This window comes from Lissotriton vulgaris, chromosome 10 (assembly GCF_964263255.1).
Source record: "Lissotriton vulgaris chromosome 10, aLisVul1.2, whole genome shotgun sequence".
Classification (NCBI taxonomy): Eukaryota; Metazoa; Chordata; class Amphibia; order Caudata; family Salamandridae; genus Lissotriton; species Lissotriton vulgaris.
In genome coordinates, this window is record NC_141698.1 from 984,137,331 (window position 1) to 984,153,328 (window position 15,998).

The window sequence follows — 15,998 nt, forward strand, 5'->3', positions numbered from 1 at the left end:
GATGGAAGTCCGGTGGTTTTTCCTGTAGCCAGTCTGTAGCTATGCACAGGAGTGCGACAGTCATTGCGAAGAATATAAAGTGATGATGTTGAAAAAGTGGTTCCGGTATCCAATCCTTTGTAATTTTACCTAATAACAACATTGCTGGTGTGGAACACAGTCCCGCAATTCATACGCTCCAGCCCAAACCTATTGTCTTTCAGGAAGAAACTGAAAACTTGGTTATTTAATCTTTAAACTATTTCATGAGACCACATAGGAGAGTAAACATAATGTACAGCGCTGAGACGCCTGCGGGCATTTGTTCGCGCTTAACAAATGTTAAAAATAAATAAAAATAAAATAAATAAATAACAACCGATATTTTAATCACCAAAGACAAAAACTGTTCAAGATGTCCAATATAACCCTGAAGTTTAACACAACTATAAAAGATATGTATCGCCCCAGCATCATTTTCCCCACACCGGAAACACTTGCCTTCATTTCCTCCTCCCAATTTTGCCATTCTTTTAGGAGTGTAATATAAATCATATACAGTTTTAAAGAACTGAGCTTTCAAATTTGCAGACATTAAAGCCTCCTTAGATAGTATTAGCAGATCTTCCATTTCTATCTCTGTATCTCCTCACGAGTCTCTCCATTTTAACTTTACTTTTTCCATATCGTCATTCTTAACAGATAGTAATAATTGATATACCACTCCAATTTTAATGGACCTCCTGATTCCTTCAATAACTTTATTTTGTTCTAAGTTCCCTCCCCGCCGATTTAAATAATCAGGAATTTGTCAATATTTAAAGAAATAGCTTCTAGGCAGCGAGAATTGATCCTTCATCTCCTCAAAAGATTTATGAATCCCTTCCTCATTGATCATATCTCCTAAGATCCTAATTCCTTTCCGCTGCCATATTAAAGCGATTGCATCAGAAAAGATACCAGGTGGGAGCCTGTAAGCGCTGAAGGGCATATAATACGAGACTCTCCCTATTCCCATTATTTTTGTAAACCATTTCCAAACCTTAAACGCCCCTAACGCTACCTTGAACCTGGATTGTTTATAGTAGCTCCCATCGATCTCTTTAACTGAAGAAATCTGGGACCCCCATTCCTCCCCTCAAATGTGGTAAGGTCATAAAGTTCATTGCCCTTCTGGGTCTTCCTGGGCTCCAGATAAATTTACCACACCTCGCCTGTAATGCCTGTATTTTATCTTTAGAGATTTCTAACGGTATGGACCTGAATAGATATAAAACTTTTGGCAACACATTCATTTTTAAAACATTTGATCGTCCAATAATGGTTAGATATAAGCGCTCGACCTATCCAAAGATGACCTAATTTTAGACATAAGCGTATTCAAATTAGCCTCCACTAATTCAGCCATGTTTGCCCTTAATAGAATACCTAGATACATTACTTCCTTTACCACCCTACTATCCTGCCATACTACAGTCTCAGAACAGAGAATTTGAGTTTTTGCCTCATTCAATTTATATCCAGCTACTGTCATAAAGACCTTTGCCAATCGCTCAATTTCTTTTATTGCAGTGCCGGGGTTTGTAGTTGTCACGGCGATATCATCGGCATAGGCAAAAACCGAAAAATAATATTCTTCAACTTTGTAGGGTGGAATCAAAGCATTCCGACTTAGTTGCTCTATAAAAGGGTTAATATAAAGGGAAAACAAAAGAGGGGAGCAAGGGCATCCTTGTCGAGTACCGCGTGGGATTTTAACAGTATCCGAAAGTCAACCCATAGCGGATATCTTAGCCATAGGATATAAATATAAAGATTGAATTGCATGAATACATTTCTGACTGAATCCCATCTCTCTCATTAATTTCCACAAATATCCCCACTGTACACGATCAAACGCTTTTTCTGCGTCAAGCAGAATCAACGCAATATCATTCCTTTTCACAGCAGTGTAGTGACGGCCAAGGAATGTACGAGGACGCCACAGATGTTTAACCAAGCGTATTTATTTATGATAAGATATCTCTGCGACCTCAGCCACAGCCTCCGCTTCCGCAGCTCTCTCACCTTTCTCCCCGGCGCTCACCTTGGAACGCTGGTCGTGGTGACATTCCAAGTGATGTCACCGCGAGCAGCTCCATTACACGCAGGGCTGCCGGGGGGCAAATCAGGTGGGAGATACCACACATCCCCCTCCCCTGCGGAAAGAACACATAGAACAATTCATGAACAACAGAAAAGCAGGGAGGACATAATACATACTGATAGAAATCTCAGGAGGGTCTGGTCACTATCCTGCTAGAAAGAATGGCTCATGGATGGCATGACAGCAGGGGCTACATCATAATATATTGATCGAAATGCCTGGGGGGTCTGGTCACTCTCCTGCTAGACCTACGACCTGGGTGGGGAATGACAACAGCTTCTTGGTGTTGGGACCTTGGTTCTGCCTAGCATCTCCCTCACCCTCCCTTTCACTCCTGGAGTCATGCCCTGGTGGGTGGAATCTCACTACTCTCCCTAGGTTCCAGATCTTTCCCTCTTGAGTCTTGACGGCATTCTTGAATAGTTTCGTGATTTTGGTAGGACTACTGTACCCTGACCAATTTGCTCTTCCAGTGGGGGTTCTGATCTTGATGCTATCCCCTACTTTGAATTCGGTCTCCCGTGTGGCCTTGAGCTGGTCATATCTTTCTTTCCTTTTTCTCATGGCTTCCTCTTGTTTCTTCAAGCTTTCCGCTCCTTTGGAGTGGTCTGACCATCCCTTGTGCCACTCCATCCACCCTGGGGATAGCTTGGTGTTGGGTATCCTTGCACAGAACAGCTCGAACGGGGTGACCCCCGTCGTCTGGTGCGGTGTGAACCTGTATGCTTCTAGCCGCCTCCACACCTCCTCTTTCCAGCTTATACCACTGGCTTTGGCTAGCTGGATGCTCTCCTTGAGGGTTTTGTTAAATCGCTCAACCATGCCATTGGTTTCGGGTGGTATAAGGCACACCGCTTGTGTTTGATGCCCCTCTCCACAAGGAAGTCTTCCATTTCTTTCGAACATAGTTGCACCCCATTATCCGTGAGAATGTTGCTGGGGAGTCCTTCCCTGATAAACACCTCTTCCAGGAACCCGATGACTGTCCCGGTCGTGACTTCATTTACAAACTTCATCTCCGGCCACCTAGAATACAAATCCATGAGCACCAGGATGTAAGGAGTTCGCAGTTCTCCAGACAATGGGCCCACGATGTCAAGCGCCAACTCTTCCCAGGGTCCTGACGGTGGCGGCCTGCATACCATTGGGGGCGTCAGTTGCTTCAGGACTTTGTCACTGTTGCTGCACGGAATGCAGTCCATAATTCTCCTTTCAGTGGCAAGGTCCATGTTCGGCCACCAATAGCTCTCCCTGAGTCTCTGTTTAGTCTTGGTGATGCCCAGATGCCCTTCGTGAGCTATCTCGACCAAGTTGTCTCTCACCGATGCAGGTGGTACAAGTCTCATCCCCCTGAACAGGCATTCGTCCGCTATGGACAACTCATCTTTGACAGCCCAGTATGGCCGCAGGTTTTCTTCCCGTTTATCTTCGTTCTTCCACCTGTCTTTTATTCTTTTGCACACCTCCTCCAGGATCTCGTCTTCTTCCAACGCCTTTTTCCATGTTTCCTCACCCAACGCTCTCTGGATGGTGCAGACATTCTCCAACTGAAGTTCATCCTCCTCTTCATCCGTCTTCTTTTGCTTCTCCCTCGCCTCATTTTCACTGACGAGTCTCGACAGACAGTCTGCTGCAAGATTTCGCATTCCCGGGACGTACTCGCCGCCGAATGTGTATTCTTGGAGGTCGACCACCCACCGCCTTATCCTGCTGGAGATGGCATCCAGACCTTTCTTGCTGAACACTTCCACTAACGGCTTGTGGTCAGTGCGAAGAGTGAACTGAGTTCCCCACAGGCAGTCTCTGAACTTCCCCACCGCCCAGGATACTGCTAGGGCCTCTTTTTCAATTACCGAGTAGTTGTTCTCGGACTTCTGGAGTGACCTTGAGGCAAACGCTATGGTTTCTTCTCCGTCTTTGCCTACTTGGGTGAGGACTGCTCCCAGTCCCTTGGCACTTGCATCGGTGGTGACTACCGTCGCCCGGTTGGGTATGTATGACTTTAAGCTGGGGGGCCTCTGCAAGTGCCCTCCTTACGTCTGCGAATTCCCTCTGGCATTCCTGACTCCAGTTGAACTCAGTCTCTTTCTTCAACAGCGGCCTGATGGCGTAGGTCCTTCCTGCCAGGTTCCTTATGAATTTCCCATAGAACTCCAACATCCCCATGAACGACTTGATTTCGTCCTTGCTCGTGGGTGGTGCCAAATTTACGATGGTGTTTTGTAGTTCGGCCTTGGGACATATTCCTTCTGTCGTCACCTTGTGTCCCAGGAAATCTAGCTCTGCACATCCAAACACGCACTTGTCTTTTTTCACTGTAAGTCCTTGTGACTGGAACCTTCCTAGCACGCGTCTCAGTCTCTCATCATGCTCTTTATGGTTCTTAGCGAATATAAGCACGTCATCCTGGTAACACATGACGCCTGGGATGCCTTTCAAGATGTTGCCCATGAGTCTCTGGAACACGGCGGCCGCCGATACCAGCCCGAAAGGCATCCTTTTGAACTGGTATGCGCCCATCGGTGTCACAAATGCTGTGAGTTCCTGCGACTCTTCGTGTAATTTAATCTGGAAATAGGCCGAGGTGAGATCGAGAGTGGAAAACACCTTTGCTCCCTCTAGCATGCTCATCATTTGGGTGATGTTCGGAAGAGGGTATCGGTCGACCACGACCTCCTTGTTCAACGCCCTTAGGTCGATGCAGAGCCGAACCGACCCATCCTTCTTCTTTGCGGCCACGATGGGTGCCAACCATTCCGTCGCTTCTACCGGTTCGATGACTCCAGCCTTGCGCAATTTCTCTAATTCGGATTTCACCTCTTCTTGGATGGCAATTGGGAGTTTTCTGACTTTAGCTACCACTGGCTTAGCGTTCTCTCTCAACTTTATCTTGTGACAGTAGTTTTTTAGGCATCCTAGTTCCTCTCTGAACACTCCTTTGAACTCTGTCACAATGTCTGTCTTGTGTTCTTGTATTTCCTGTATCAGGATCTGGGGATTACTGTTGGGATTAAGATAGACCCCTAACTCTTTCTGTGCTTGCCACCCCAAGATGTTGTCCCCCACCGTGGACACATACACTTTGGACACAGTTGTCCTGTTACTGTATTCAATTTTCCCTAAGAAATAGCCTTTCATAAAGATGGGGCGACCAGCATACCCCCCAGGCCTCAAATCCATTTTTCTCAAGACTATCTTTCCCTTGGACACACGAGAGAACTCTTTTGCATTGATAATAGTTATCCTAGAACAGGAATCGAGCAATGCTTCCAGACCCATTCCCCCTACCTTTATGGTGTCTTTTGGGCTGTTGACCTGACCTTCATCAACCTGCACCACTAATTCTTCGCACATGGTGTCGTTGGGGCTTTGGACCTGTAGTTCTTTGACCTGCACCACAATTTCGTCGCACACGCAGCTCCATTACACGCAGAGCTGCCGGGGGGCAAATCAGGTGGGAGATACCACAAGCAGCTATATCAAATAAAGAGATGACTTTATTAACATGTTTTACCGTCCCTCTTTTTGCTATAAAACCGTGTTGGTGATGTGAAACTAAAGAGGTCATGCAATGAGTTAACCGATTAGCTAATATTTTAGAGTATACTTCATTATCCACATTTAGCAATGATATCGGCCGATAAGAGCCTACTAACTCTGGTCGCTTGCCCTTCTTACAGAAAACTGCTATTGTTGCTTCAGCCCACGACTTTGGAGGAAAGCCAAGCTGAGAATCCCGCATTAACTTCTAATAACTCCTCTTTGATATCATCATAAAATTGTGTGTAGACCTCACTAGGTATCCTATCAGGACCTGCTGCTTTTCCATTTGCAAGACTTTTCACAGCTTTTTCCACCTCTTCCCCTGTGATCGTATCTTCCAACCATTGTGCCTCTGTTGGGTCTATTTTTTTTAAACCCTCTTCTAACATTACTGCCCAATCTAGTTCATCATCGGAGGCAGGAATTTTCAAATGCATCTGGGGTGGAAACCTATAGAACTTTCTCCCACTTCAAAGCTAATTCCAAGTATACATATTGGATCCTCAGACCCTATTCTTCAGTACATCTCTGGACCTGTGGGAGACTCAGAAGGACTGTTGGGCTGTTCTGAAAGAAATACTGCTACATTGCTGACTGAGTGAACCTGAATACAGGTCCCGGGCTCACTGTGCCACTGGATTCAAGCTATCCTGGCTGATGAGGGGTGATACACCAAAACCAGTACTAGGATGCTTCTTTCCGGTCCAGGGAGGACCTGGCTTGGCAGTTTGGGCTAGACTGTTCCCATGAGGCACAGGGTTGAGACTGATTTGCATATGGCCAGGTCTAAACTGGTGTTGCATAGTGAGCAAAAGAATGATGGATTTAACCCAGATCTCTTGACTGGGGGTGAATGTTCTGATTTCTTCTGCATTACGTCCATTAATTGTGTGTCTTTTGCTTTCTCGCCCTAAGTGCGCCGGGTATGCCCAGTCGTGGGTCCCGGGCTCACTGTGCCACTAGATTCAAGCTATCCTGGCTGATGAGGGGTGAAACCCCGAAAATGGTCCTAGGATGACTGTTTCCAGTCCAGGGAGGACCTGGCATGGCATTTCGGACTGGACTGTTCCCATGAGGCACAGGGTCAAGACTGATTTGCATATGGCCAGGTCTAAACTGAGGTAGCATGGTGAGCAAAGGAATGATGGATTTTACCCAGATCTCTTTACTGGGGGTGAATGTTTTCATTTGTTCTGCATTGCGTCCATCAATTGTGCGTCTTTTGCTCTTGAGCCCAGGACCACCAAAGTGACTCCAAGGGGACACTCAGGCAACCAGACATCACTCTGGATGAGATCCTAGTGCTCACCAGGTCCCACAAGTTGTCCAACGCCCGCGCAAATGTGACGGAGGCAGCTCTTAACTGGCCCACAATGCAATCAGGGACCTCCAGAGATAAAAGAGGAGACAGTGGACGCTATTCAGAGACGACCAGCGACACCAAGATGGACAGAAGGCCGCCACAGAAGAGCGCATGTGGTAACTGTGGCTTGGATCATCCGCCGCCTGGTTGATGCTTCACAAGGGGGAAGACCTGCTCCCAATGCGGAAAGCTCAATCACTTTGCGAAGGAGTGTCAAGGAGGAAGAGCGAGAATAAACACTACAGGGCAGCATGGACCGTCAACGGCAGTTAGACAACTGACGCTGGAAGACCCGTTGATACAAGTGGACTCCAGCCCGCCTGGTTATGGCTTAAAGCGGTACAAAAGGGGGTGGTGATGGACGGAGTATCTGAATCAATCAAACACTCACACCCAGTCAAAAGATCTGGGTATAATCCATCACCGTTCTTTAGCTTGTTTCCGGTCCAGGGAAGACATGGCTTGGCAGTTCGGGCTGGACTGTTCCCATGAGGCACAGGGTCAGACTGATTTACATATAGCCATGTCTGAACTGGGGTGGCAGAGTGGGCTAAAGAACGGTGATGGATTAAACCCAGATCTTTTGACTGGGTGTGAGTGTTTGATTGATTCAGATGCTCCATCCATCACCACCCCCTTTTGTACCGCTTTTGCCCGCCATAAGTGTGGCAGAGTATGCTCAGATGTGAGTCCCTTGCTCACTTTGCCACTGGATTCAAGCAAGCCGGGCTGTAGACGGCTGGAATAACAGAAACCGGTCCTCGGAAGCTTGTTTCCGGTACAGGGAAGACATGGCTTGGCAGTTCGGGCTGGACTGTTCCCATGAGGCATAGGGTCAGACTAATTTGCATATAGCCATGTCTGAACTGAGGTGGCAGAGTGGGCTAAAGAACGGTGATGGATTAAACCCAGATCTTTTGACTGGGTGTGAATGTTTGATTGATTCAGATGCTCCGTCCATCACCACCCCCTTTTGTACCGCTTTTGCCCACCATAAGTGTGGCAGGGTATGCTCAGACGTGAGTCCCTTGCTCACTTTGCCACTGGATTCAAGCAAGCCGGGCTGTAGACGGCTGGAATGCCAGAAACCGGTCCTCGGAAGCTTGTTTCCGGTCCAGGGAAGACATGGCTTGGCAGTTCGGGCTGGACTGTTCCCATGAGGCACAGGGTCAGACTGATTTGCATATAGCCATGTCTGAACTGGGGTGGCAGAGTGGGCTAAAGAACGGTGATGGATTAAACCCAGTTCTTTTGACTGGGTGTGAGTGTTTGATTGATTCAGATGCTCCGTCCATCACCACCCCCTTTTGTACCGCTTTTGCCCGCCATAAGTGTGGCAGGGTATGCTCAGACGTGAGTCCCTTGCTCACTTTGCCACTGGATTCAAGCAAGCCGGGCTGTAGACGGCTGGAATGCCAGAAACCGGTCCTCGGAAGCTTGTTTCCGGTCCAGGGAAGACCTGGCTTGGCAGTTCAGGCTGGACTGTTCCCATGAGGCACAGGGTCAGACTGATTTGCATATAGCCATGTCTGAACTGGGGTGGCAGAGTGGGCTAAAGAATGGTGATGGATTAAACCCAGATCTTTTGACTGGGTGTGAGTGTTTGATTGATTGATTCAGATGCTCCTTCCATCACCACCCCCTTTTGTACCGCTGGTTATGGCTTAGGCGCGGATGATGATGACGTCTTCATAGTGTCGTTTGTGAGTCGAGAAGGTCCGAGGAGTCGACCTCCACCCATCACGGTGGCGTGCTCCTCAGTAAAGGTGCTCATAGATTCTGGGGGGTCAGTGAACATGATGGACAGCGATAAATATGAACAGCTATCACTGCGACCCCTGCTCGCACCCTCCAGGGCAAAGATATCCACCTACAGTGGGACGGAGCCACTTCCCCCTATGAGGAGTCATGGAGGTTGAACTCGCCAGCGAAGGGCACCGCCTCCACACGTGGCTTCACGTTACTGAAGGAAATCGAGGGACGCTTCTCAGCTGCCACACTGCAGAAAACCCAAAGCTGGTCTTTTTCGCCAACCAGGTGCATGACCTGCACGCCCTAGATACCCTTTCCTGTGCTAATCGAGGGGTTGGGGAGCCTGAAAGGAGAGCCATTCAAACTCCACATTGATCCAACGGTCAAGCCCAAAGCCATGAGGCACAGGAGGGTGCCGTTCCACCTATGCCCTCAAGTGGAGGAGTTACAAAAGTTGGAGCAGTTGGGCGTAATAGAGAAGGTGTCAGGCCGCACCTAGCGGGTGCTGTCCCTGGTCATAGCCCCCAAGCCAAAGCAACCTGGAGCCATTCGGCTATGTGTCGACATGCGCCTTCCGAACAAAGCCGTGAAGAGGGAGCAACATCTCACGCCCACCATGGATGACATTGTGGCAGACCTCAACGGGGCCAAGTGGTTTACAAAACTTGATCTCAACGCTGGCTAGCACCAGCTAGAACTTCATCCCGATAGCAGGAATATCACAACATTCTCCACCCATGTGGGTCTACGACGATACAAGTGGCTGACCTTCAGGGTGTTCTCCGCAGAGGAAGTGGTTCAGAACGCGATAAGGGAGATACTCGCGGGATTGCAAAGCGTTATCAACTTGAGTGATGATATCCTAGTGTTCTCAAAAGCACTAAAGGAACATCATGTGCACCTCGTAGACACCCTTCAACGACTTGCTGAAAGTGGACTTACCCTCCACCGAGCTAGGCGCTCGCTGTACCTAGAATCAGTGGAGTTCTTTGGTTACATCTTCTCTAGAGATGGCCTACAAGTCGATCCGGAGAAGGCCACGGCCATATGGGCTGCCCCGGGACCCACATCACCCACGGAAGTCTGCAGCTTCCTCTGCATGGCTACATATTGTAGCCGATTCATTCCGAATTTGGCGTCTCTCTCAGAAACAAAAAACACAACGTGGAGGAGGGTCTGAAGGGGAAAAGGTTTAATGACCTGAGTGCACCCTATCCCCTAATCTTACTTACAACAAACACAACAAGGGGGTGCAACTGGTCTGAAAAGGCTAGAAAGTGTCTGCTCTCTCAAGGAGGGTGTGTGTGTGTATGCTAAAGAGTGAGAAGAGGGAAAGGAAGAAAAACCATCAGCCCACCCGTTGACGGAACTTCATCATCTGGGATTTTGAAGTATGAACTGGTGTCCACTAGGTTACTCACTGTTGTTATCGTGAGTGAACCCTAGTAATGGATCCACCAGTGATGGAAAGCCAAAAAGTAGTGATGTATAAAGATGTGGGCAGAAAAATTGCAGTGCTCAAAACATATGTGTTTGTGGAATAAGTGGTGTGTTAAAATTGACTGACATGGTGCCTAAAGATAAATTTTATTGAGATGGTCACCATGATTACAAGGTTAAAAACAGAGTGTGGATAGTTTATCAACAAATATTACTATCCTGGTGGTAAATTAACTGGTCGACATGTTTCAGACAAAAAATGGCTTTCTTCAGGACCTATAATAATAACACTACTGCAACTGTGACCAAAAGTGTAGTGAGGACTACATACCATGCATGAAAGACCTACCACTTGCCGGTGTAGTGGACGGTAGCTTTGAAAGTCATGGTTGTGAAAACTCCTCTCCTGAAATGAAAACAGTGTATACAGACACACAATATAACAGATGAAAGCAACAAATTATGGTAAAGACATATAACAGCCAATGAGACATTGCTCATGTAATGTTTTCTTTAATAACTCACCCAAAATTTACTTGGGAGTGGCCTCACCTCTCCTGGCACTCGCTCAGGTAATGAGGCCCCGCTCTGAAGAAATGGAAATAAAAAATACCTATTGAGTCACTTTTCTGGTATAAATTCCACTTCATAAGGATATCCTGGTGTCAAGAATGGGCGTGAAAAGAAACGCAGTTCTCAGCTTGCCTAGCCTGCTGATGATTGATGGCATTAAAATGGAATTTGATAAAACCAAAATTATATACAGAGTTGTCACTTAACCGTTTGGCAACTACAATTATCTGGTCAGACTGGGGGTAACACTCGAAAAAAGTACTTAGCGCTCAAACTCACACCACGGTCTACCAATGCTCTATAACAAATGGTACTCAGTTGAAATCATGTAGCCAAGGTGTGGAGCGAAAGGTGGAGTGCTAGCAGGACATAATCTAGGAAATGAAAAGTCCGTAAGAAATGTCAATGGAATGCAATCGGTAATGAAAAAGAATCCCCACACACCGCTACGAATGAAAGGACCTCCGAAAAGCCCTTTCTGAAGGTGCCAAAAAGCCGCTGCACTCACCTGTCCGTCGGTACCTCGAACCCCTACTGAGCTGAGGGGAAGGTAACGTGACCGACAGGGCGAGCCGCTCATATGCAATGTTAGCGGACCACGAAGGAAGCGTATAGTTAAAAGTTACCGTCTTCCAGCGTGAGAATGTGCTAATGCTAGCGAGCAAAGGCGAACCAGAAAGGAATTTATATTTGCCTGCAGTAAAGCACTGAATGAGGATTAGCAAAGATGTGTAAACAGCCACCTAGTAGGCTAATTCCAACAGAGGGGTGTTACCAATCTTGACATTGGTTCGGGAAGTAGCCAATCAGAGACTAGCTTGCGCCCGATGGCTCAATAGGAAACCGCCACAGTCGTCCCAGGTGTACCATATTGTAAATAGCTCGAAGATTTTGTAAATGTCCTCTCAAAACCAAGAATCACAGCGATTATATAATCAAGAGGGTGTCGCCCGTGCAGGGACTGTAAAAGTAGATAGAATGCGCGCAAACACGTGACCAAAAGGGGGTCTACATAATCAGAACCAGTGTATCAGCGCTTGCCAATGGTTCGAAAAGTAGCCAATCCGCGCCTCTCTTTCTAAGCCGACTCAATCGAGAAACGGCAAAACATGCAAGGAAAGACCGTTCGTTCGGTGGAAGGCAAAGTGGTCCAAGAATTACTACTAGGCGATGCATGTATGGAAGGGCGGACCAATCCCCAGGAAAGAACTCACGGGGTGCCACACAGTGTGCACGTGGCCAGTGTACTGCTCATCAGAACCTCTCAAGGGGGAAAGGAAAATATGTGCATTTGAGCGCGCCCCTCATAGAAGATTGTGAGAGAACCGCTGTATGGCAGATGTTAGCACCTGCCCAAGCCCTCAACCAGGAGGGGGGAAAATTGTTTGTGATGAAGTATTCGTCTAGTGGTAAAATGTAAATCAAGTTGGAGTCTTTTGTAAATCTTTTTAGAAATTCGAGGGATCTTCTAGGTAATACTGTGTTGGTATGGACATCTGGGTAGTGGTGTAATAGTATAGTATAAATACCAACGTAGTATTGGGTCAGTGAAATATAAAAACAAGACCATGGATAATACTGTGATAATATGAACGTCTGAATAATGGTGTGAAAGTGTATGCACCAATCTAGTTCTGGGTCAGTAAATTATCAGATTTGGATCCATGGGATTTCGTCATTCAACCCAGCAGTGTCGCAATTCATTCTAAAAATCCATTTTTGTTCTTTAATAAACCGATAACAGGATATGTCACTGACATGTTGGGGGATGTAGGGTTGTTCAAGTACTTATGGTATCGCTTTTTGCTACCTTGCTTCATACTGCTTAAAAACGGCTGAATCGCCTTGCCTGCTGTCTGCCTGTGTGTCGCTCAGCTTGATTAGCAATTGAAATTGGAAATTACCGCTGTTTTCACTGTGTTTAGCGCGTTTTCCTCCAGCGCTTAATACTGCTTAAAAACTGCTGAATCGCTTTGCCTGCTGTCTGCCTGTGTGTCGCTCAGCTTGATTAGCAATTGAAATTGGAAATTACCGCTGTTTTCACTGTGTTTAGCGCGCTTTCCTCCAGCGCTCGGCTGTGCTCCCCCCCGCCTCCATTTTGTTTGTTATTGTAGCCCTCGTGAGCCCGACCCGCCTCCCAGCTGAAGCGCCCTCCCACTGACCGTAAACAGCTCTCCCCTCCTGAATTCTGCGTGACTCGCTCCTCTCCCTCGAGCAGGGTGGTCGCTCCCAGTGTCCCCTGGAGACATATGGTATCGCTTTTTGCTGCCTTGCTTCATACTGCTTAAAAACGGCTGAATCGCCTTGCCTGCTGTCTGCCTGTGTGTCGCTCAGCTTGATTAGCAATTGAAATTGGAAATTACCGCTGTTTTCACTGTGTTTAGCGCGTTTTCCTCCAGCGCTCGGCTGTGCTCCCCCCGCCTCCATTTTGTTTGTTATTGTAGCCCTCGTGAGCCCGACCCGCCTCCCAGCTGAAGCGCCCTCGCCCCTCCCCCTCCACCATCCATTTATGGCCAATGGTCCCACGCGCAGCGTCCACGCGCTTCGGACACGCCGAAGGTGCGCCAAAGGTAAGCCCGTCTACGCCCGTCCGCGCCTGGACCGCGCCCAGCGCCAGACCCCCTGCCCCTCGCGCTACCCAGCCCCCCGCGTTACCTACGATGCTGCCACCCTCCTAGCCCTTAATCCAGGTCGCGCCCCCAACTGCGTCCTAGCCGCCCCTGGACGCACCCATGGACCGTTCTCTTGCTACTCCTGCAAATTCATCGGCACTGACCACTTCTCCGCTACGACCACACCACAGATTCCCGACCCCAACCACCTACAATGCATCCTTCTCAACACCCGCTCGGTCCACAGACACGCCATTGACCTATGGAATCTACTAGACACCATCTCTCCAGACGTCGCCTTCCTAACGGAAACACCTGACACCTGACATCGCCATCGCTATCCCTGATGACTATAAGATCACACGCAAGGACCGCACCGACCATACAGGAGGAGGAATCGCTATCGTCCATAAGAAATCCATCCGCATCTCCACCAGCTCCGACGCCAACCTCACTAACTCCGAACACCTTCACTTCCAGATCCACATCGATCCCAAGACAACTCTTAGAGGCACTCTCCTCTACAGACCACCAGGACCCCGCGCAAAATTCAGTGAAGACATCACAGATTTCATCACCCCACACGCACTCCCCTCCAAAGACTACATCCTTCTGGGAGACCTCAACTTTCACCTTGAAAAGCTCCACGACCGCAACACCGCCACCCTCTTAGACAACCTCGCCAACCTCGGACTTAAACAACTGGTCACTTCCCCCACCCACATCGCAGGTCACACACTCGACCCCATCTTCACCTCCAGCAACCATATCTCCTTCAGCCACACTACGGATCTCCTCTGGACTGACCACAGCTGCGTTCACTTCACCTACAACAAGCCGAAACCCATCATCCACACCCAACCAACTCTACAAAGAAACTGGAACAAAATCACCACGGATCAGATCTCCACATCGCTCCTTCGAACCTCCCCAGCCCTCTCTTCTAACGCCAACGAAGCCGCCTCCAACCTCTCCATTTGGTTATCCAACACCGCCGACACCTTAGCACCACTGAAAAAACGTCAACACAAACTTGGAAACAAGAAGGCCTCATGGTTCAACGAGGATCTCAGGAAGTCCAAGAAACTGTGCCGCTCCCTTGAAAAGGCCTGGAAAAAAGACCCATCCGCCAGCAACAAGAACGCCTTCAAAAGCGCCACCCGTACTCACCACCAACTTATCCGTAAAGCCAAGAAAACGGCATTCAAGGATCAACTTGACAACAACGCCCACAACAGCAAGGAACTTTTCAACATCGTCAAGGAATTCTCCAACCCCTCGGCCAACTCCAACGACATCACCCCCTCTCAAATCCTCTGCGACTCCCTAGCCTCTTTTTTCCACAACAAGATTGCTGACATCCACAACAGCTTCGACAACCAATCCGGAAGCCGCCCTACCACCCTACCATCTGCTGACCATCTTCCCCCCGCAAACATCCTTAACGCCTGGAACCCAATCTCCACTGAGGACACCATCCGCCTGATGAACTCCATCCACTCTGGATCCCCCACAGACCCATGCCCTCATCACATCTTCAACAAAGCAGACTCCGTTATAGCTCCGCACCTCCGAGACGTCATCAACTGCTCCTTCAACTCCGCTACCTTCCCTGAAGACTGGAAACACGCTGAACTCACCGCCCTTCTGAAAAAACCAACAGCAGACCCCACCGAACTCAAAAACTACCGTCCCATCTCGCTTCTTCCATTCCCGGCCAAAGTCATCGAGAAAGCCGTCAACAACCAGCTCGCCGCCTTCCTCGAAGCCAACAAATCACTCGACCCCTCACAATCTGGCTTCCGAGCCAAACACAGCACTGAGACCGCCCTCATCGCAGCAACAGACGACATTCGAACTCTACTAGACAATGGAGACACAGTCGCCCTCATCCTCCTCGACCTCTCTGCAGCCTTCGACACAGTATGCCACAGCACCCTTTTACAACGCCTCAGAAACATCGGAATCCAAGGAAAAGCATTGGAATGGATCACCTCGTTCCTCACCGGAAGAACCCAGAAAGTCCGCCTCCCACCATTCAAGTCAGAGGCCACTGAAGTCATCTGCGGTGTACCTCAAGGATCCTCACTCAGTCCCACCCTCTTCAACGTATACATGAGCCCCCTCGCGGCCATTGCCCGCCAACACAACCTCAACATCATCTCTTACGCGGATGACACTCAACTGATCCTCTCTCTCACCAAGGACCCCAGCACCGCCAAAACTAACTTACACGAAGGAATGAAAGAAGTCGCCGAATGGATGAAACAAAGCCGTCTGAAACTGAACTCAGACAAAACAGAAGTCCTCATATTAGGTACATCCCCCTCTGCATGGGACGACTCTTGGTGGCCGGAAGCCCTTGGAAAAGCACCCATCCCGACAGATCACGCACGGAACCTTGGCGTCATCCTGGACTCTTCACTCTCAATGAACAGACAAGTCAACGCCGTATCCTCTTCCTGCTTTAACATTCTTCGCATGCTCAGAAAAACATTTCGCTGGATCCCCACCGAAACAAGGAAAACAGTCACCCACGCTCTAGTCACGAGCCGACTGGATTACGGAAACACCCTCTACGCAGGTACCA